Source organism: Ostrea edulis, chromosome 6 (genome assembly GCF_947568905.1).
Source record: "Ostrea edulis chromosome 6, xbOstEdul1.1, whole genome shotgun sequence".
In the NCBI taxonomy this organism is placed as follows: Eukaryota; Metazoa; Mollusca; class Bivalvia; order Ostreida; family Ostreidae; genus Ostrea; species Ostrea edulis.
Genome location: NC_079169.1, coordinates 83,980,599 through 83,990,269, shown reverse-complemented (window position 1 = coordinate 83,990,269; position 9,671 = coordinate 83,980,599). Strand labels below are relative to the sequence as shown.

The window sequence follows — 9,671 nt, the reverse complement described above, 5'->3', positions numbered from 1 at the left end:
GCAATCTGTTCATGTACAGTAATGATCTAGTTTTGATATTACCTTGCTTCCATCTTACATGTATCACGCGCTGCAAAAGAAATCAATATCTACTTTGTAAGTTTCATTCGCACGAAATAATTTGAAGTAATAATTTATGAAATACATCGTGCTGGATAAAAATTGTTTAAATACATGAAAAAGTGAAGATATCGAACAGTCATCAATCTAATAACTCCTATAAGGAATACAAAATTAAGAGTTGAGTAAACGTGGACCCATGGGCATACGAGAGGTGTGTATGTACACTGGAGATAATAATTTAATATATGTCCGACATAAACGTGTCCATTTTCCTTCGTTTTCGTAATTGTTGTTTCGCTTTGAATTTATAAAACAATATGAAAAACATGTTTCATATACACTATACATATGTCTCACATATACTGACACGAAAAACAAACCCAACTCAAATAAAATGGCAATATTTTTCCTATTTTAAAATGATTCAATGCTAGAGAAATTGTGAATTGCGTGATATACACATTTCCAGGCCATTCACGGTAGATTGTGTCCGTGAGCCATCGATACCTACCCTGAATAACACCTCCACGAATACATAAGATAACATTTCATGCATCCCATACCTATGGTAAGAATTACACTGTATGGGGTATTAGAATTCGTTTTTATATTACGTAAAGTATGCTTAGGCAAACATCAAAACGCGATACCAAGAGGACTTGTACTGGCTGGATGCCAGTAAGTATAATCAGACACGATCTGATGTTTATAGACGAAGCCATTTATTCAGAACGTGTGAATGTGTGGTAAAGAGCTGACATACAATATATAACAAATCAATTTCTACAGTTCCACAAAGCAAAATATCAGTAAATGAATAATCATAAATTACAGAAAATAAACATTACTTAGAAGGATAATGAAAAATGTAAATAATGCTGCATTTCGTCCTAGATATCAATTTATAATTAGCAGGTGTATATATTCAATATTTAAACAATAAGTATATGTTGGTAAACTTTTCTCAAGTACCAAGAGAGCTGGTGCCAAATTGCGTGACAAGAGAAAAGTTTAACAACATACTTAGTACACGTTTCACAACAGAAATGAAAACTCTTTGTGGTCTCTATTTAATTTGTTCAGGTACCTCCATACTAGCACTTTTATCTGATACAAGTTTAAAACGTGTATTTATCTCCATTCATTAGAGTTTGAAATACTAACAAATTATCAAATAAAATACATAGGTCATCACACTTTTTAAGATGTGAGACGTACATAAACAGAATCATACATCACCGTCATAAAATTGCAATTTTCCTTAAAGAGCGTTATCAAAATTCCATACAAACTGGTTATTACGATATAGTAGTATTCATAACAATTTCATGAAACTGTATCTTCATAAAAATATACAAAATGTCTGTAAAAAATAAAGGAAATCTATCGCATTATAGACTTGATAACGAAATCAATAGAAACAGAATCATTGCCCTTGGTTTCAATATTTTGAAACGTATCATTGATTATTCATCTATTTTATAATATTTTATTTTTAACAAGATTTTGTACAAAAACTATAGGAAAAGACTCCAACAAAATTTATGTTCCTATCATGCATAGATGTAAATAAATCATTGATTTTGCAAAATCTGATGACATCACAGGAGGGTGTTATTACTTTAAAACCCTTCCGTATTTTTTATCCTTTAATCAAGATCATCAGCATTTATCTTAATTGGTGCAAATTTGTGGTGGCTGGATTTGCTAATGTGTGCCCTCAAGGGAAGTTTACCTGTATTCAGCAGCTAAGTGAGGGTGCACAGTGAATAGTTTTCAAGTATTATTAAGTTTTTCGTACATATTCAATATATCTTCATCCATGTTTCAAGAGTGTCTGCCATATCTTTTCAAATGGATTTAAGCTAAGAACTTACTAAAACTATTGTTTTGGACATTTTCGGGCACGGCAGAAAATACTTCTATGCAATTCATAGATATAATTTATGAAAATGATCTTGAAAACAAACTATTTAGGTGATCAACTAAAACGAATCAGATATGCTGATAGAGTGATATAAAACTATCCCCGTGTCTCTTAACTTATAGACTTGTTTCAAATGATAGATTGCTGGATGTATCGCTTTGTAACCGAAGCCCGAACACAATATGGTGAGTACACACCTTATGCTATTTTCATAAAGTGTTAGTGATGGGGCATAACAGATACGAGATAGATAGATAGAGAGAGAGAGAGAGAAAAAAAAAGAGAGAGAGAGAATATCTTAAATAGAGCGTGTCTGTTTTCTTGTTTCTGTTGTCGCCCTAGCCACCCTTTTTGTGTTTTTTGTTTTAATATTCATTGCTCCCTACCAAATTTGGTAACTGACATATCGTATTCAGAAAGTGCGATTCCCTTCCTTGATTGTTACAAATCATTGATAATCATTGGTCTAATGATTAGAAATACAAAGGCACGGCTACCCAACAATGACGCTTGGACTTGGGGTGTACAAAGTTATTTGGTAGACGCAAAAAATTTCTGTTTGAGGTGTGAAACATGTAGTGAGAAATAAATTTAATATGAATGAAGTGTTGCAATATTGCCATTTCGCTGTATGCAAATGTAAAGGAAAACACTCGAGAATTTACAACTTAGAACGTAAACAAGAAAAAAATGGCGTCTAACATAGACCAGCCTGGATAACAATTTACAGGATGAAATAAACATGGGCACGAATAACACCACGCAAAATACACTTCTACATTCTATAATATATATATAAATGCAGGAAAAACAACTTACATTTTGCAAGGACAGGGAGACGATGACTGTAGCTAAAAATGTACACTGGCGTGTGGCGGGATCACATTGTTACGTTGGAGCAATGGGCATAATAATAACTTCCAAAGAGTTCCAAGACAAGAGCAAATAACTCTAATAAAAATATGTTAAAAGATGGATAACTCTTACATTCCACCACACTCCCCGCCTGCCATCAGTAAATACCACTACTTACATGTTTGAAAAAATACAAAACAATATAGCAAACGTAAAGTGTAGTATGAAAAATTGTCAAATACACATGTTCATACATACATGTATATCTCTAATAAAGGTTTGTTTGACAAAGCAGCAGTCTTTAAGTGTCGCAGAGATAATGTCACCGAGATTCAACACACAGTCTCTAAATATCAATGAGATTCAACACACGGTCTCTAAATATCACTGACACTCAACACATAGTCTCTAAATATCACTGAGATTCAACACACGGTCTCTAAATATCACTGAGACTCAACACATAGTCTCTAAATATCACTGAGATTCAACACAAAGTCTCTAAATATCACTGAGATTCAACACACAGTCTCTAAATATCACTGAGACTCAACACAAAGTCTCTAAATATCACTGAGACTTAACACACAGTCTCTAAATATCACTGAGACTTAATACACAGTCTCTAAATATCACTGAGACTCAACAAACAGTCTCTAAATATCACTGAGATTCAACACATAGTCTCTAAATATCATTGAGACTTAATACACAGTCTCTAAATATCACTGAGACTTAACATACGGTCTCTAAATATCACTGAGACTCAACACACAGTCTCTAAATATCACTGAGACTCAACACAAAGTCTCTAAATATCACTGAGACTCAACACAAAGTCTCTAAATATCACTGAGATTCAACACAAAGTCTCTAAATATCACTGAGATTCAACACACAGTCTCTAAATATCACTGAGATTCAACACACAGTCTCTAAATATCACTGAGACTCAACACAAAGTATTTAAATATCACCGAGACTTAACACAAAGTCTCTAAATATCACTGAGACTCAACACACAGTCTCTAAATATCACTGAGACTCGAGCAGGAGCACCAGTTCATGTACAGGACGGATATAAAAAGTTGGTTTGTCTCCTCGAATGATTCGCACGACTACTTTCCGCACAAGGTCATCATCATTGTGAAACACACGATCAATAACACCAATTGGCCAACGATTTCTATGTTCTGCAGGATCTCTCAACAACACAACATCGTCCACTTTGAGGTTTCTCTGTTCACTATTCCATTTTCTTCTATTCTGTAAAATGTTCAAATATTGTTTACGCCATTGCTGCCAGAATATATCAGTAAGAATTTGAACATGTTTCCACGGAGAACAGTAAACATCTTGTGGTCTAAGTGAGTCCGACACGACGGGTAAGAATTCTACTTTCCAAGTGAGAAGCATCAATGGTGTCAGAATCAAAGGTTCATCTGGATCTGGATATGGGAGTAAGTGGACGCTATTTTATGATAGCAGAAACTTCACATAAGAATGTCACCAACGTTTCATGAATAAGATGTTTGCTACTCGATTAAAAAAGTATGGAGTCAAGGATTTTCCGAGTCATTCCTATCATTCGATCCCATATACCACCGATGTGTGAGGAATGAGGTACGTTGAAAATCCAAATAATCCCAGATTTGTTCAGAAACTGCTGTACTGGTTCCTCTTCCACCTTTACCGTATTGACTTTCATTTCCTCTGTTGCTCCAATAAAATTTGAGTCACGGTCTGATCGTATAAACTTCGCAGGGCCACGGACTGCCATGAACTACGTAAAACACATATGAAAGAAGAACTTGTCATTTGTTCGAGAACCTCGATATGTACTGCTCTGACTAATAGACAGGTGAACAATAAGCCCCATCTTTTACCGTTTGCTGTCCCTCCACGAGTTTTACGTGTGGAAACATCCCAGGGTACAAAAACATCAATCCCCACGGATGTAAGCAAGGGTCTAGGAGTAACTCTGTCAATGGGAACATCCGCCATCTTCAGTGATTCGAGACTGTGTCGAAGTTTGCGACAAGTGACACACTTGTGTATCTTAGGCCTGTCCACAAACGTGTTATCTCTACTTGTATTCTAACATTTAGTGTGAATATGACAATTTCCGGATAGTAAGACAATCAGACTGCACAATATTTGAAGTGTTATGTTGAGTATGGAATGGATGCATGCTGTTAAAAATCGAAAACAGTTGAAATCATTTCTACGAGAGGGTAAGAAAATGTTCATGGAAACAAAAAGAATTTCTTGATCGAGTGATAGAATGCTTTTGACGTCTTTGTATCTTCCCTCTTTTGTTCCTTTTAGCCACTTTGAGATGTTTGATTATGTAGGCACGTATAGGCACATACGTGTATCGTGCCATAACAGAATTTGCACTGAGAGATTCAGGGGGACACCCCCCTCCTTTCGCCACAAATATACAAAATGATGTGAATATTTTACCCAAAATGGCTGTATTTACAGGTACATACTCTTGCCGACTTATCTAATGTATTACTATAAATTCAGGGGGTTCAATTACAACTATTTTATTCTCAAAACATTGCATGTGTAAATGTCAGTTTAAAGATGGTATGTGCTGATAAATTTCTTTATGGTTGTATATGTATTTGAAACTGTATTTGTGAGTAGACAGCGGGAAATCTGTCATTGGCCTCTCATTTACAAGTACAGGCTGGGTTAAATTTTACTCGCCAATCGAATGAGATGGACATTTTCAGAATCCAGTGATACCTAGACGTACATCGTTTCAGAACTTTTGTCGCTGAATGTACTACATTGATATTGAACAAGCAACCTCTGACACTTTATTATAAATCTGACTGTGTTAAAACTTGGGGTTCAGAGTAAAGACCCTGGGGAAATTTATGCAATATATGATATATACTAATTTCAGTCATAAAACACGTGAAATCATGGGTTAGTTAGAATAATCTAACTGTGTCTCGGGACAGGCCCTCCGTAGGAAATTACATCACTTTAACGATAGAACATTGTATCGGAGGGGGGGGGGGGGTTCCACCTCTATTTACAACATTGATTTTCTATTATTTTTACATGCAAAGTTGGTTATTTTCACTTGTATGAAGGAAACCTATGTATTGTCATTTTTTATTAACATTAACAATATTTGTTGGCGTGATTGCTGTAAAATTATACAGCAATATCTTTGCGGCCTTCTGCACTGTTGATAATGACGCTTTCCGAATATACACCCCGGAAGTCTTACACTACTGTTACGCAAGCGCACTACGTTCCGGATCAAGGAAAAATAACTCATGTTTTCGGATTGGCCTATAGAAGCCTATAGAAGCAATCATGCGTTTAGCTCCAATTACCCTATAACCTTCAGTGCGAAGAGCCCCTTCTGTAAATAGTCTTCCTTGATGTTTTACTTGATCGTGAACATGACGAATCAAAAGTAAGGAATCATGGCTGTTTTTAGGAAGGATGATTGTGTTTATTTCCTTTGCAGATAGTATACCAGTAGCTTTGTTACTCCGCCCTCCTACTCAAAGAAGTCCTTTGTTATCCAGAAAAGGTGAAAGTGTTGCTATTTTACTATCCATATGTGGCAAAGTAATTTCTTATCTAATATGCATATAATGCATTCACATATGCATGTATGAATTGTTATTCTTTTATTTTATTTCAACTTAACATCAATATTATGTGTATTGAATTATATAATCCTTTAATGGATCTGCAATTCAATATCCGGTCAAGCATACCACTTTAGTGGGTTCTTTGGTATAGAGTGCCTGAGGTGCCTAATCATGTCTTGGCCAAGTTGTCCATAATTCTTTTAATTTCATTGGTGTTTTAGTTTTGTGTCTTGCGTTTTATTGGTTTTGGGATTTTTTTTCCCTCCAAAAGTTCTTTGTGTCAGTTCATTCTTGGTCTGAAATTTGAAGTGACCAGTCCATAGATCAGTACATTAGTTTTGACTTTACATAGACCTTATAGTACTACCTGAGACTGACTTTTCCTCTCAATCGGTAGGTTACCAAGTTTATTACTAATGATAATATACTTCTAATGCAAGGTGAAGATAACGAACAGTGATCAATCTCATAACTCCTACAAGCAATACAAAATAGATAGTTGGGCAAACACGGACCCCTGGACACACCAGAGGTGGGATCAGGTGCCTAGGAGGAGTAAGCATCCCCTGTTGACCGGTCACACCCGCCGTGAGCCCTATATCCTGATCAGGTAAACGGAGTTATCCGCAGTCAAAATCAGTGTGCCAAGAACGGCTTAACAATCGGTATGAAACACGTCAGACAGCATTTGACCCAATGCGAGATTGTATTGACGAACTAGATCGTTATAACGACCATAGAATTTGCGAAATGCTGACTTCAATCGAGACTGTTGAAATCCTTGTACCATCAACTTGTTTGTCAGTAGCTTACCTCGATTTAAAAACTGACTATACCCAGAACAAGCTCTTGCATATCGAATCAGTTGAGATATATAAACACCATATGCAGGTGATAATGGAATATTGCTACATAAATGTGGGAAGTTGACGATGGAGAAGCTGAAATCATCCCGTTTGTCATACAGTTGAGTTGTTAGTTTGCCGTTAATGTCTACTTTCAATAAAATATCTAAGTATGAAGCAGAAGTGGACGACTCTGTGGTTACCTTTATTTCCAGCTCATAGGGATATATCAAATTGACATATGAATGAAAGCTATCATTGTTAATAGACAAAACGTCATCGATATATCTAAAATGGTAAATCCTATAATTTTGCATTAAGATTAATTTCCTATGCACTTCATCCTGAATAAAAGTATATAGTGAGAGAGAATCGTTTATTTTAACTATAAAGTGTAAATACATGTAGTTCAATTGTCTCACTATGATGTATCTTAATTAATGGCCATATTTTTATGATAATTGCATGAGCAGCAAGTTGTAAGTTATTTGATTAACTTGCAGATTTGAACTTTATATGGTGACATTCATTGATCACATTGGCAGTTCACCATTGTATATATTGGCCTATTCCCATAGAATGGTATGTTTGAGTATTTTGAGTTACTGACTTAAATATTTCTCATAGTGGGTATTTGATATCAAAGTAATAACTGTGATGTTTATATTATGATAAGCATAAGTGCACAGTAAAGATTTTATCTATAGGCAAGAGTAAATATTGGGAGATGCATTTGTGTATTTAATGTTACATGTATAGCACTTTGTATAAGACAACGTTATATCCCTTGAATTATGTAAATATTGCTAGCATTAATTGTATATCAGTTAGACTGTAAAAGTAATATTGTATTTTATGATTTATACATATGTTTGATTATTGTTATATAATTGTTACAGGATTTTCTTTTCAAGCAACTTTATAAACAACCTTAAATATATACTTTGCTGAATAAACGCCTTGTTCAGATCCTCAACAGGAGTTGGTCATCCTTATGTACATGTATAGTAAGTTTTTAAATCGAGGTAAGCTACTGACAAACAAGTTGATAGTACAGGGGTTTCAACAGTCTCGATTGAAGTCAGCATTTCGCAAATTCTATGGTCGTTATAACGATCTAGTTCGTCAATACAACCTGTCATTGGGTCAAATGCTGTCTGATGTGTTTCATACCGATTAAGCCGTTCTTGGCACACTGATTTTGACTGCAGATAACTCCGTTTACCTGATTAGGACATAAGGCTCACGGCGGTTGTGACCGGTCGACAGGGGATGTTTACTCCTCCTAGACACCTGATCCCACCTCTGGTGTGTCCAGGGGTCCGTGTTTGTCCAACTATCTATTTTGTATTGCTTATAGGAGTTATGAGATTGATCACTGTTCGTTATCTTCACCTTACTAATTCGCAATCAACACACTGTTACACATAGACAAGGGACTGCTAGCCATTAAGTTTTCTTCTCGTACTTGTTTCAGTACAAAGGCCTGATCTATCTGCATCTTCTCAACACGGCTGATTGTGACAGGTTTCTGCCGTTGATCATGTCGATTTCTTAATTTCCGGCAAAATCGCTGAAGGTACAGCCGCTTCTAAAAATAGAACAAATCACTTTAAAACAGGCAGTGTTAATATACAGGTTCTAAGGCATTGTCTTTATTTAAACAATGGAAATATATATTACATATTTTGCATTGAATGTTACTGTTTTCAATACTTTTTCATCTTCTGAACCATGCTGTTGGTTTCAAAGTGAGGAAAATGCAAGTATAGTAGTCCAAATTTTGACTTCATAGCATATCATATCCGGGAAATTGTGACTTTTAAAAAACCTACCAAGTTTTGAAACATTTTGATATGTTTTACCTTTACACTCCAGCAATCATTTGACATAAAAAGTAAACGGGTTAGCGAACAATATAAGAGCCCTATGTTAAAATCCTTGAAAAAATGCATATTGGAAAACGGTGTCTAAAATTCCTATCCATGCAAACATGTTTAATTCATCATTTACATTACTAAATTACCATTTCAAGAAATATTACATGGTGGTTTTTGAAACACAGTTTAAAACATACTAAAACCACATCCATTGATTGCCGTAAGCTTTAGTGATCGGGCTTGAAATTTGCAAAATCATAACTGTACTGTGGAACTTACTAAAACATGCAAAGACAATGCCGTGCCTCAGGCTATGAGAAAGAAACTTCAAATATGACCGATGGTATATATGATGAATTCCTGTTTCGCATTGTGAAATGATAAATCACATAGTGATCATATACTCAAAATATCAGGCTAATCCATAGACTATGTCACATGAATACTGACATAACGTCACAATAGATGAAAG

At 35.3% G+C, this 9,671-nt stretch overlaps 1 long non-coding RNA gene across 1 annotated transcript; it reads left to right on the top strand.

Annotated features, from left to right (window-relative positions):
* The first annotated feature begins 1,773 nt into the window (after nt 1–1,773).
* LOC125683409 (uncharacterized) lies at nt 1,774–6,702 on the top strand. Its single transcript, XR_007372945.2, has 3 exons — nt 1,774–5,079; nt 5,174–5,332; nt 6,345–6,702. It is a non-coding gene; the product is annotated as an uncharacterized LOC125683409 (long non-coding RNA).
* Nucleotides 6,703–9,671: the final 2,969 nt, after the last annotated feature.